Source organism: Paramisgurnus dabryanus, chromosome 1, assembly GCF_030506205.2.
Source record: "Paramisgurnus dabryanus chromosome 1, PD_genome_1.1, whole genome shotgun sequence".
Classification (NCBI taxonomy): Eukaryota; Metazoa; Chordata; class Actinopteri; order Cypriniformes; family Cobitidae; genus Paramisgurnus; species Paramisgurnus dabryanus.
In genome coordinates, this window is record NC_133337.1 from 31,627,969 (window position 1) to 31,643,165 (window position 15,197).

Consider the following 15,197-nt stretch of genomic DNA (forward strand, 5'->3'; position numbering starts at 1 on the left):
ATTGGACAGAACGCTATTGACCCAGTGCTGGGTTGTTTTAACCCACCTGTTGGGTTATTATAATCCATGGTTGCATAACAACAACCCAACATTGGGTTATTTTTAACCCAGCATGGGGTAAATTTTAACCCAGCATGTGTTCTGTCCAATATTTACCCATTATGGGTAAAAAGTAACCCAGCCTTTTTTAGAGTGTAGAGGAATATTTTTGTTAACTTCTTATCTTAAGTGAAATATTATTTTAACTTTTACCTTATTTGTTGAACCATGATATTAATAAAAACTATAGTAAGAGCTGAACTGTTGCTTTATTTATCCAATTTGAAAAAAATGCTAATTTGGAATAACACTATAGAAAAAGTGGGCCGGTCTTGGGCCTGAAACTCCCGGGCTGAAAAGTGGCCCCACTCCGGCCCTGCCTTGATGCTAGGGGTACGGTGTACATTTTAGGACATCCTCAGATGTCAGAGTCAGGTGTCAGACATCAGATGAAAAGGCATCAGGTCTCAGAAAAACCGATGTCAAGTTTACGAAATTGCACAGTCATTTCTCAGACATCAGATGAAAAAGAGTCAGGTATCAGAAAAAACGCTATCAGAAAAAACGGAGTCAGACGAAAAGTTCTCAGATGAAAAGTTATCAGAGTAAGGTATCAGACATCAGATGAAAAGGAGTCAGGTATCAGAAAAAACGGAGTCAGACGAAAAGTTATCAGATGAAAAGTTATCAGAGTCAGGTATCAGACATCAGATGAAAAGGAGTCAGGTATCAGAAAAAACGCTATCAGAAAGACGGAGTCAGACGAAAAGTTCTCAGATGAAAAGTTATCAGAGTCAGGTATCAGACATCAGATGAAAAAAGTCAGGTCTCAGAAAAAACGCTGTCAGAAAAAACGGAGTCAGACGAAAAGTTCTCAGATGAAAAGTTATCAGAGTCAGGTATCAGACATCAGAAGAAAGGAGTCAGGTCTCGCACAACAAAGCATTGGAAAAAACGGCATCAGAAGATTTTACACGTGGCCCACCCCTTCACATGACATCACTTGCCGGAAAACTTATCGCAAACTTACCGGAGATCAAAAAAGACTTATGAGGGCACTTTTGTTTCTTTAACTGTGTATTTAATTGTAGCCTTGACATAAATTGTTGTTGTTCCCTTTCTCACTAGCCTCTGTATAACGATTTATTTAAACACGATTTTACACATGATCACGCCTTTTCGCGTACCGCCACTATAAAGATATTGATATGTTTTTCTTTATTAATCCCTGTATAACGTGAGGGCCGGCGCCACGGGGGGCACTATCTGGCACTATCCCGCCCCCTCAGATCACCATTCATGTTGAATGGGATTTTAATGATAAAATGTGCTATTTAAAAATCACATTTGCGTAGTGTTTTGTCTTCCTATAGTGAATAATAAGCTAAAACAGCAATATTTTAGTTAAGGATGGTATGTGAAAGCAAACATGAAGGCTACAAACATTCCATAATTTCAAAGTTGTATATTGCAATGCCAATGACTAATTTCCCCATGGACATTCAAAAATGGATTAAAAAGAAAGAAACTACAGCAACTGCGGTCCGTGTACTTTTGCGTCCATTCATTTTTCCTTTATAAACCATGATGTGAAAAATAAAATATAAACGGTTGTTGTATTTTTAAAATGCAATGTTAAATTTCAAAATTTAAATTCAAACTGTATTTAGAACATCATACCCAAAAAAAAAATAATAATAATAATATTGATGTATTTTCATATTTTTGTTAATGATTTTTGCACCTTTATTATAAATTTAAAACTAAAATTAAAAAACGCGATTATTAGCTATTTCACATTCAGACTTCTTTGGCAGTGATTGCAGTGCTTTGCTTCATGCATGTAAACATCATCATTCTACGCATTTTGTAAATTTCTTCAAGTTTTGTCAAATTATGTTAACACAGCAAGCAAAAACCGAGACTCTTGTCCGGCTATATGCAATAGGAACACACTTCTACCCTAAATAACCTTGAATTTGGTTACATGCCGCTTTTTATTTTTTATTTTTATTATTATTATTTTATTATTTTTTTTGCCAAAATAACTGTATTGCATCATGTAAGCAACAGGTGTTCAAGGTGTTTGCTTTAGTTAGGAACACACTTCTACCCTAAATAACCTTGAATTTGGTTACATGCCGCTTTTTATTTTTTATTTTTATTATTATTATTTTATTATTTTTTTTGCCAAAATAACTGTATTGCATCATGTAAGCAACAGGTGTTCAAGGTGTTTGCTTTAGTTTCTTTTACATGTTGTAAACATACGCATCGTCTATTTTTGGGCTATTGTCACAACCGGCTCAAGTCATGACAAAAAAGGAGGACGCAGTTAAACCCAAAGTAATAATTAATCTTTTATTTAAAGAAGGTAATAATTAAACTGAACTTGATAAGGCTTTTTGACAATTTAAAGGGAACAAATGTATTTGAAACCACAAAAATAGCAAACCAATACTTACAAAATAAAGAAGTCCCTAAACACAAATTAACCAAACGAAACCCAAGCGGAGATCTCTCTCCAAACACAATCAACCCCAAACTTAAATAATGAAAGAAAAGGAGCCACAGGTGCAGATGATGTAGCGGTACAGCTCCACCCACTGGCCGGCCGTAGCGGGGAAGCAAGAGACCCTATTAAACTTTCACTGACATCCTAAATTTTGCCTTGTTTTAGCAAAAATTGCTTGCTGGAAAGCCGGTGAATGCGGAAGACAGATACACGTTTTATAATTAACGGCTATTTTCAATGAACATGCAGTGTTGCAGTCAGAAACAATTGACTAGTTTTAGATTCAGCCTGTGCGCATCTGTCATCGCAACAAGTTATGGACACAGGTATTTAAGCGCAAATCAACATTCATTCACAACGAGAAATGTTCAAAGTGAACGGGAAGGACTGTGCAAAAATAGAGAGATTATGCAGTATAAAAAAAAGACCGACGTCCGTCTGAAACAGTAAAAAAGTAGTTTGTTATTTATATTCATGATATAATTTTCACAAATCAGGCTCTATCTAAAACAATCAAATTGGCATGAACACCGACTGGTTGTTAATTAAATTAAAAATAGCCGTTAAAGGTGAAACCCCTCAGTTGAAACTGAAAAACTAAGCGGAAGAAGAAGAAGACCCCCAGTTTAAGATTAATGTTAAATGATTGTGTTGTTTAACACTTGTATTGAAATTGTTTTTTTTTTTTTTCATTAAAACCTTTAAAACCCGTTTTCATTTAGTCATGGAAGTAAAAAGCAGGCTTTTAATTGCTTTAAATGGCGATCCAATATATCATCAAAAAATAATTTACAAGTATGTAAGAAAAGGTTTGTACTGTAAAAGTACTTTATTTGTTACGTTGTTACAAACAGGAGATAAAGAATTTACAAACCGTAAAGTCTCCGCAAGGTTCAGCAGTTGGACAGCGTCAGTTTTTTTTAAGCATTACTTAAAAATGTTTCTCATCTCACCATATCCACAGGTACAGAGTAATCATATACAATAAATCCGTGAGGTAGCATTAAAAAAAAAACATTTAAAAACAGATGCATTTGTTTAAAGCAAAGCATTTATTTACTTACCAGGCTGCAGGTGAAGCAGCTCTTTGTGCCTTCTAACGTCTCATAATTAGTCCTCATTTATGTCCAAGAGACTCAATAATAATCTTTCACGTTCAATCCTTAAATCTTTCATATTTAAAAGCGTTTTTGTGCTGCTGCGCATTCATGTATCTGTTAAGCAAACCCGCGTTGTCGTCCCGTTTCGGCGCATATTTCTAATGCGCTCTTTAAATAACAAAAAAACATATTGCGCCATTGGCTTTAGACTTTAGACCAGGTTTTTGTTGGTCAATTGCGTAGTCTATTTTAGTTGCCTCAAAATAGCAACGCACCAACAATGCGCCTGAACACACCTCGTTTTCAGACCAGAATGCCCATGGGCGTAAAAGGGGGCGCAAATGCATTTGCTATTTAAACAACGCGGCGCTAAACGTGAAAATTATAATTGCGCATGATGGAAACTAGCAAACACTAGACACTTGCGCTGCATTGCGCTGGGTGTAAGATAGAGCCCATTATCACAAATCAACATTTAGTTTCAAACTTTGTAGATGTTCAGTCTTGCCAGTTATAATCTACGCGTTTTAATATAGTCTAAATGAATACAGTAAGAAAGGGGAAATATTGGGCCAGAGGACCAGAATCACATACATTTACAAATCATAATGAATAGAATGTGATGTTCACGTGCATAAAGCCGCGCTCTGCGAATTCACAGCCAGAAGAAGCCTTAATGTGAAACAGCAAAACTGTGTAGTAAAGTAAATCAATTACAAGAACCAAAATTAGCATTTTTGTAAAAAAAAAAAATCAAATTATTTGCTTTTCAATTGTAAAATACTCGGTTTTTGCTTGCTGTGTTAACATAATTTGACAAAACTTGAAGAAATTTACAAAATGCGTAGAATGATGATGTTTACATGAAGCAAAGCACTGCGATCACTGCCAAAGAAGTCTGAATGTGAAAATTAATTTAATTAATTTTAGTTTTAAATTTATAATAAAGGTGCAAAAATCATTAACAAAAATATGAAAATACATCAATATTTTTTTTTGTTGGGGTATGATGTTCTAAATACAGTTTGAATTTAAATTTTGAAATTTAACATTGCATTTTAAAAATACAACAACCGTTTATATTTTATTTTTCACATCATGGTTTATAAAGGAAAATTTATGGACGCAAAAGTACACGGACCGCAGTTGCTGTAGTTTCTTTCTTTTTAATCCATTTTTGAATGTCCATGGTGAAATTAGTCATTGGCATTGCAATATACAACTTTGAAATTATGGAATGTTCGTAGCCTTCATGTTTGCTTTCACATACCATCCTTAACTAAAATATTGCTGTTTTAGCTTATTATTCACTATAGGAAGACAAAACACTACGCAAATGTGATTTTTAAATAGCACATTTTATCATTAAAATCCCATTCAACATGAATGGTGATCTGAGGGGGCGGGATAGTGCCAGATAGTGTCCCCCGTGGCGCCGGCCCTCACGTTATACAGGGATTAATAAAGAAAAACATATCAATATCTTTATAGTGGCGGTACGCGAAAAGGCGTGATCATGTGTAAAATCGTGTTTAAATAAATCATTGTTATACAGAGGCTAGTGAGAAAGGGAACAACAACAATTTATGTCAAGGCTACAATTAAATACACAGTTAAAGAAACAAAAGTGCCCTCATAAGTCTTTTTTGATCTCCGGTAAGTTTGCGATAGTGATGTCATGTGAAGGGGTGGGCCACGTGTAAAATCTTCTGATGCCGTTTTGTTTGATGCTTTGTTGTGCGAGACCTGACTCCTTTTCTTCTGATGTCTGATACCTGACTCTGATAACTTTTCATCTGAGAACTTTTCGTCTGACTCCGTTTTTTCTGATAGTGTTTTTTCTGATACCTGACTCCTTTTCATCTGATGTCTGATACCTGACTTTGATAACTTTTCATCTGAGAACTTTTCGTCTGACTCCGTTTTTTTCTGACAGCGTTTTTTCTGAGACCTGACTTTTTTCATCTGATGTCTGATACCTGACTCTGTTAACTTTTCGTCTGATTCCGTTTTTTCTGATAGCGTTTTTTCTGATAGCGTTTTTTCTGAAACCTGACTCCTTTTCATCTGATGTCTGATACCTGACTCTGATAACTTTTCATCTGAGAACTTTTCGTCTGACTCCGTTTTTTCTGATAGCGTTTTTTCTGATACCCGACTCCTTTTCATCTGATGTCTGAGAAATGACTGTGCAATTTCGTAAACTTGACATCGGTTTTTCTGAGACCTGATGCCTTTTTATCTGATGTCTGACACCTGACTCTGACATCTGAGGATGTCCTAAAATGTACACCGTATAGGGGTCAAACAACTAAAAATCAAGTCAGGAATCTTGGTGTGATTCTGGAGTCTGACCTAAGTTTCAGTAGTCATGTCAATAGCAATAACTAAATCAGCATATTATCATCTCAAAAATATCGCAAGATTTAGATGCTTTGTTTCCAGACAAGACTTCACACCAGTCCTCAGGTCTCTAGGCAAGGCAAGGCAAGGCAAGTTTATTTGTATAGCACATTTCATACACAGAGGTCATTCAAAGTGCTTTACACAGAAATGAGAAAACAATATATAAAAAAGAAAAAGAAAATGTAAAAATAAGATTTACACGATAAGATCACAATAAAGACAAAGATACATGAGAATTTAAAATAACAATTAAAGAAAATAAATGTGATTTTAATAAAACAGTTTAAAAAGTTAAAAAGAATAAAACAGGAGTAAAAGTGACTTGAGTTAAAGGTGCAGTCAGTGTGAAGCAGCACAGTGCTCATTCAGTAAATGCATAGTTAAACAGATGTGTTTTTAATCTAGATTTAAAAGTGTTTACTGTTGAAGCACATCTGATCTCTTCTGGAAGTTGATTCCAGCTAGAGGTGGCATAAAAGCTAAATGCTGACGCACCTTGTTTTGAGTGAACCCTTGGTATTTCTAACTGACCTGATCCTAATGATCTGAGTAATCTTTTAGGTTTATATTCAGTTAGCATATCTGTCATGTATTTGGGTCCTAAGCCATGAAGTGATTTATAAACGAGTAACAATACTTTAAAGTCTATTCTAAATGTAACAGGAAGCCAGTGTAAGGACCTGATGACTGGAGTGATGTGCTCAGATTTTTTGGTTCTGGTCAGAATTCTGGCAGCAGTGTTTTGTATGAGCTGCAGCTGTCTAATGGTCTTTTTGGGGATCCCAGTAAGGAGTCCATTGCAGTAATCCACCCTGCTGGTGATGAAAGCATGAACAAGTTTCTCTAAGTCCTGTCTTGAGACAAAACATCTAATTCTGGCAATATTTCTGAGATGGTAGTAAGCTGATTTGCTTATCGCTTTCACGTGACTACTGAAATTAAGGTCAGACTCTAAAATTACACCAAGATTTCTGTCTTTAGACCCCTAGAGTCAAGGTATGTGTTAACTTTGAGAGTTTCATCTTTATTTCCAAATACAATGACTTCAGTTTTGTCTTTGTTTAACTGGAGGAAGTTTTGACGCATCCAACAGTTAATTTCATCAATGCATTTACATAGAGAGTCAATGGGGCTGTAGTCATTGGGTGACAGGGCTAAGTATATCTGGGTGTCATCTGCATAGCTGTGGTAAGCAATTTGGTTCTTTTTCATTATTTGACCAAGTGGGAGCATATACAAATTAAACAGAAGAGGTGCAAGAATTGAACCCTGTGGGACTCCACATGTCATGGATGTCCACTCAGATTTATGGTTACCTATGTCCACATAGTAACCTCTTCCTTGTAGGTATGTTTTAAACCATTTGAGAACCATCCCAGAGAGCCCTACCCAGTTTTCCAGTCTATGTATGAGTATGGTGTGATCTACTGTGTCAAAGGCAGCACTAAGATCTAGTAGCACCAGCACTGATATTTTACCTGAATCAGAGTTTAAGCGAATATCATTTATTATCTTTATGAGCACTGTCTCTGTGCTGTGATGCTGACGGAAACCAGATTGAAAGTTGTCCAGATAGCCATTTGAGTTTAAGAATTTGTTCAGCTGATTGAAAACAACCTTTTCAATGATCTTGCTTATAAACGGAAGATTTGAGATAGGTCTGTAGTTGCTAAGTATGGTTTTGTCTAGGTTACTCTTTTTTAGGAGAGGCTTAACAACTGCTGTTTTTAATGACTCTGGAAAAGTGCCTGTGATCAGAGAGGTGTTTACTATTTTTAAGAGGTCAGTTTCTAAGCAGTTAAGTACCTTTTTGAGAAAAGATGGGGGGAGAGTGTCAAGGCTGCAAGTTGATGCTTTAAGATGTTGTACTGTTTCTTCCAAGGTTTTTATATCAATTATGTCAAATTCTGAGAGAATGACTAATTTCTGAGGTTGTTGCAATGATATCTGACTGACCACAGTACAATTTGAGGTCGTATTGATCGCCATTCTGATATTACTGATCTTCTCAGAGAAAAAGGTTGCAAACTCATTGCATTTGTTGTCAGAGAGCATTTCACTAGGAACTTGATTTGGGGGGTTTGTTAGTCTCTCTACAGTAGCAAAAAGAGTGCGAGTGTGGTTTATGTTGTTATTTATAATATTGGAGAAGAAGGTCTGTCTAGCTGTGCCTAGTTCTACATTGAAAGCACGAAGACTGTCCTTATAGATGCTATAATGTACTTCAAGTTTTGTTTTCCGCCATATACGTTCAGCTTTTCTGCATGTTCTTTTCATGTGCTGTACTGCTGTTGTGTTTCTCCAGGGTGCTTTACGTCTGCCAGTGATCACCCTGACCTTTACTGGAGCTATATCATCAATAGCATCTTTAACTTTTATGTTAAAGTTTTCAAGGAGAACATCAACAGAGTCTGCCGATATGTTTGGCAACATTGACATAGCATTCATAAATACCTCACTGGTGTTCTCATTTATGAACCTTTTTTTGATATAGACAGATCTAGCATCAGTGGCGGGACAGATCAATAAATCAAAGTAAACACAGAAATGGTCGGATAGCGCTTCATCCTTGATTACAGTGGATGAAATGTTTAGACCCTTGCTAATGAGCAGATCAAGAGTGTGTCCCCGATTGTGTGTAGGACCTTGCACGTGCTGGGTCAGATCAAAAGTGTTTAAAACATTTAACAGTTCAATCGCAGTATTGTTTTCTGAATTGTCTATATGAATATTGAAATCTCCAGCAATAACAAAATAATCAAATTCAGATGAAATTGTTGATAAAAGTTCTGTGAATTCATCAACAAATGCTGAGGTGTATTTGGGAGGTCTATAAATAATTGTAAACAGAATGCGTGGTGTACCTTTTAGAGCAATACACAAATATTCAAAAGACAGGTAATCACCAAGTAACACTTGCTTGCACTGAAAGGCATCTTTGAATAAAGCAGCTATTCCTCCACCCCTTCTAACAGCTCTACAGACATTTATAAAGGTAAAGTTGGGTGGGGCTGATTCATTGAGGACTGTAGCACTGCAGCTGTCATCTAACCAAGTTTCATTTAGAAACATAAAGTCCAGGTTGTTAGTGGTGATAAGATCATTAACTAAAAAGGATTTGTTCTTTAATGAACGGATGTTCAGAAGTGCTAACTTAACAGTAACTGGTTTTGGAACTGTATCATCTCAGAATGACGTATAATAGGCAGTAGATTAGATAGAATTGCTGTGCGGCTGGAGACGGCCTTCATCTTTCTATCACATGTCAGGACAGAGATAGGGAAAGCTAAAGGGACATCGGGCACCCGCTTGTTCTTAAAATATTTATGATTGTTACTGCTGACGTAGCGGGAACCCAACACACATCAGTTACCATTGCTGTTTGCAGATGAGGGCTGGTGTGATCCCTGACGTTGAGGCAGAGGTCGGAGTGCTCTCTGAGATGGAGGGGGAGGGCGGGCTGGGCCCGAAGGCTTTGGTGGTTGAGGAGCCCGCTGTTTCTTGGTTGATATTTGGGGACTCGCAGCAATAGAGTGGGAGAGCTTTGTTCCAGCAAATACCAGTTTCTCCATTTTCTCTGAAAAGCCCAGAAGTGGTGATGTTGGAGAGAGGGAGAGAGAGTGTGACGACATCAGCTGTGATTCTGGTGTTCCTGAAGGCTGGGAGGGAGTGTTATCATTCCTCTGGTCATTATCAACAGAAACGTCCTTGGGTGTTGATTCACAATCCAGCTGTAGCGAGGTCTGTGGGCAGGGCTCAGCCTGAGCTGTGTCTGTGAACAGTAGTTGTGACTGCAGAGTTTTATCCTTGTCATCTGAATGTCCATCCAGGTGCTGGTGTAAAATCCTGTGGTCATTTCCGCTGTTCAGTAGTGGACTGGCACACTCAGCTGATGGATGATGCATGGAGAAAAATATATTGTCTTTAAGCAACCTAGCACCTAGTTTGTTTGGGTGGATACCATCTGTGTTAAAAAGTTGCCTTTGACTCCAGAAGATATTGAAATTGTCAATGTAATTCAGTCCTCTCACGGTGCAGGTTTTTTGCAGCCATGAATTTAAGCTTAGTAGACGAGAAAACATATTTGTTCCTCGGGCTGGAAGAGGTCCACTGATGAAAACTTGAACTTTCAGTCTTTTAAGTGTTTCAAAAAGTTCATTGAAATCCCCCTTAAGGAGCTCAGACTGCTCTTTCCGAATATCATTCTTTCCCACATGTATGACAATCCGACTGACAGACTTATGTTTCATCAGAATGTTGCAAAGTTCCTTGTTAACATCAGAAACCGTTGCCCGAGGAAAACAGTATGTACGGGTAGCCTTGCTTTCAAAGTTTCTGATAATATTGTCACCCACTATCAGCGTGTTTGGCTCGACTGCTGTCTGAGCGGAGCGCCGCTGCCTATATGATGTTGAGCGTCTGTTAGCTCTGTAAGCTACTGGCTGACGTGATCTGTGTCCATTAACATTTGGGGATTCTTCACCCAAACTCATTAGTGCTTCAAATCTATTTTCAAGCCGTACAGGGGGTGGTAGAATACCAATATTGGCTACTCGAGTTGTACCCATATCTGGGGTAGATGATGCTAATGCAGCAATTTGTGACACTCGTGACAGTCTAATGTCTTGAGCACTTTTGGGTCTCGCACCCTGTTTATGCCATCGGTTTGTGTCCTCAATTTCTTTAGGTTTCTCTGAGCTCACTATGACCTGTTTAAAAGCATTAGGTTCACAGGACTCACCAGCTTTATGTTGAGAAGGACCACGATGAAGCTCCGCTGTATGTTCTGGCAGGGTCGGCAGCGCCACAAGTAACTTTGTTTCGAGAACTGCAATCTTTTGTAAAAGTCTGTGGCAATTTGAGCAGCAGGTGGATTTAGATCCAGAAGAAGGCATTCTTTCTTCTTTTCTTCTGTTTGAGTGTGGGCAGCTGTGTTGTCCTGTTTTAGGATTGTCAGCTGCCGGCAATAGCAGACTGGTAGACTGCTTTGACAAAATCAATATCAATCCAAATATCAATATAGTTCCAGGAATTTGTAGTTTTAGTGTGAGTGCCCAATTGTTTAGTTTGAGCACTGTGCTGAACTGCTGGTAGTTGAATCAAAAGATAAAAGCGAAAAAGCAAAAGCGCAAAGCACAGAGCGCAAGTAAAAGCGTCCGAACAGTAGCAAAGCAGGAAGCAAAAAAACTGGCTACCAGTTACATTTAGGATTGATTTTAAAGTATTATGGTATATGAATCACTCAGTGGACTAGGACCTCAATACATTGCTGATATGCTCATTGAATATAAACCCAACGGATCACTCAGATCATTAAGTTCACATCAGCTAGAAATACCAAGGGTTCACTCAAAGCAAGGAGAGTCAGCTTTTAGCTATTATGCCAGTCGCAGCTGAAACCAGCTTCCAGAGGAGATCAGATGTGCTCCAACAGTAATCACATTCAAATCCAGACTCAAAACACATCTGTTTAGCTATGCATTTACCGAATAAGCACTATGCTGCGTCCGAACTGATTGCACTATATTTTATATGCACTATTTTAATTACTTTTATTTCTCTTGTTTTTATTCTTATTTTAACTGTTTTATACTTGTATTACTGTTTTATTCTTTTTCACACATCTCTCCACTGAAACACAGACTTCATTTCAAAGTTTTTCTTGTGCTCATTCTCCGCTACAGGCCATGTGTACTCACAAATCTTCATCAGGATTCTTTTTACAAATACTGCGACCATACGATACCAGGTGTCACCATTTAACTCTCCAATGTACAATGGCTCATGACGACATCCTTGCAACATCATTCCAGATATACTTGTAGATCAATGACCAGCAGGGAAAAACAGATATGGATCTCCGTATGCATGTTTCTCCCCAAGATCCATACTGTACAGCAGGGCTATTCAAATCTTACCCTCGAGTTTACATTGCTACCTCACACCTACTCATCCACAAAGATCTCATTCTGAGAAGTGAGGAATGTGGGGGCTGTGGGGAGCTCTCACACATGCAGAGAAAGACCATAAAATGACATGGAAAACACTCTGTCTTGTACACTGTCATAAACACCAAAAAATACCAAACAACTTAACTGACACTTATAAACAAACAAATGACAGTCAACCTGAGTGAAAACTAAAAGCCATAAAAAAGAATGCCAATCCTGATTGACACCTCATAAAAATGATGCTAAATTGATGCCCAAAAACTGTCTGATGTTTACAATTTTGATTGACAGGGTATCATAAATTTAGGGGTCATAAATCATATTTGACAGTCAGTCTATGATACAACTACTTGTGTTCACATGTATGTTGGCTGATTATCAACATACAGTAAGAAACTTATCAAATGAGATTCATGCAACACTAGTAGACCATGTTGTGTACCATGGATTGACACTGAGGGATGCTGGACTGAGAGTTCAGCCAAATCTTAGCAGATATACAGTGGCAACGGTGATAAGGGCTTTTCGACAGGAAAACATGTAAAGGAAGATCTGTATACAGTTACAGTAATCAGATGCTTATTTTATGCACACTTGTGATACCCCTTCCTGTAACACTGTACAGTATAACCCCATTCACACAAACCCAGTAAAATTGCCAGACAAGCATCTGTGTGAACAAAAACTCGTCCCGTTAATCTTCTGGGATCGTAGCCGGAAAGAGGACCTAGTCAGATACACAGAAAACCCTCTGTGTGAACAAGAAGCCGAAACAATGCCATAATAGGCTTGCTTCGTCATTACAACAAAAGTTATGGTTCAGATCCTTAAAACGAGAGATAACATGCATATAAACATTCACCACAAGAAATGTTGCAAACTAGGAAATGATAAATGAGACAAATAAACTATGACGCACGTGCCGTAGTGAGGGCGCGTGTCATGGCAACATGAAGTTGGTTCAACTCTTTAAAATGAGGGATTTACAATATTCACGATGAGAAATGTCAGCACACTGGACTGAAGCAGATATCAGGTAAGTTAGCTCGTCACTTACTGTGTTGAAATGGAGATCATTCAGCAGCATAAAAGAATATCGCGTCATGTGCTCATTTGAGCTATAATAAACGAAGATGCCCGCGTGTCATCCCAACAAGATATATTGTTCAGCTCCTCAAAATGCAGGTTTTAAATGTATATAAACAATCACGATGAGAAATGTCTGAAAACTGTATTAAAGCAGAGATCAGGGAGCTCGTCAAATATCCACTCTGAAGCTGAGATCATTCACCAGCATAGAACTGTGCGTTCACGCGCTCCTTTGTAGTCTTATCATAAATAAAAATGCACGCGAGTTGTTTCTGGAGAGAGAAATAATAAATAATGTGCAAACTTCAAACGCTGTGTAGAAGAGAGGGCAGGACTTTCAACAGGTCACGTGTCTTTCCCGGGACCTTGCAGATGCCGGCTTATCATGTCAGTGTGAATGAACAAAAAATCTAACGATCCCGGAAAAATCCAGGATGCATTTCCCGTATATTTTCCGGAATGTCTGTGTGAAAAGGGCTTAAGTTACATGTATTATTCTCTACATAGAATAAGGGGTCGGGAATGACAATGGGGCCCATATTCACACAAAAACAAGAGAGAGAGATTAAAAAAATGGTTTTGGCCAATAATGCTATCAGGCTCAGAGAACTACAAGCAAACATTATCGGTGAATTTGAATATGTCATATACACACTGTTATTCAAAACCTAAAGCTCTTCTTTTACATTTTTCTTTTCGATTGCTAAACGACAGTGAGCACAACTGTAGAGTTTTGAAAACTGTGTTCAAGCAATGAAAAACGAACTAGAGTTTGGTCCACATGAACTGTTGCTGTGCAGACTGTAGTTGGAGTTTTGCACACGTGACTCCAGTTGTGCCCACTGTCGTCTAGCAATCGAAAAAAAACTGTAATGTAAAGCTGTTTGAAACAATTACCAATTGTGGAAAGCGCTATATAAAGGGTAATTGAATTGAATTACATTATGTAAAAATTATCAGAGTGAAAGGTGAATGAAAGGTGGCCCTTTGACATTAACACACAACTCTACCATGCTATTCCATGACATTGCAATATTTCTTACATCAAACACTTGTTTCTTGAGGTTGGTTACGTGTTTGGTAATACTTTCACAATAATTTAATACATCAGTATTAACAAATATTACGCCACACAAAAGATTAACCAGTTCACGTTCAAATACAACACTACAACATGAGACATGTTTCTAATCAGTCCAGGACAGCACACACACCCCTACTGAAAGATCCAGTGAAGACCAGCATGAGCTGGTAGCTGGTTTTAGCTGGTTTAAGGTGGCAGTAGTTGGTTTAAGCTGGTCCTTCCAGCCCTCAAAGCTGGTCAAGCTGGTGGATCAGCTGGTTTTCCAAGTCCAGACCAGATTAAAAAGTGACCAAAACACAGCTAGACCAGCTTGCTAGACCAGCAAAACCAACTAATACCAAGCTGGGAGACCAGCTAAAAGCAGCTCACTAGCTTATGCTGGTTTTAGCTGTTTTTCAGTAGGGACATTCCCCGTCTGTCCGTCGATGTCAAAAATCGGTTGACATTAACAAACTGCCTTCAAGAATCCACAACATCGTTAACAACTTTTTTACAGCCTTCGTCCACAAGTTTGTTTGTGAGTTCCTTCAGTTTCGCCACAATAAAAGGCTAACTTGTGCTTGAACTATGGTGTGTTTAAACTCAAGTTTAAACAATGTTCTGGTGAAATCCTCAAAGTGGAATTCAAAAAATAGGATGTGGGCTCATATAAGCAGGAGTGTTGTATTTGATTAGGATGATTCACTTCACAATCATAGCAATCAAGTTTTAACTTTGGGCCATAAATCATATTTGACAGAGAGTTGTACTACTCACACACGTGTACTATAAGCACATATTAAAGAAAAACGCTCAGCAAGTCAATGTCTTTTTTTATTAAAGCCACTTGAATATGTTATGGAATGTTATGGCATTTTTATTTTATACACTGTAAAAAAAGAAAGGTTGGATCAACTTAAAAAAAAAAATACTTCAATTGGTAACACCTAATAAATGTAGGGTTTTTGTATTAAATGTTTCAGTTAAAGTATTTGTATTTTTTTACGTAGGTGTTACCAATTTAAGTAATTTTT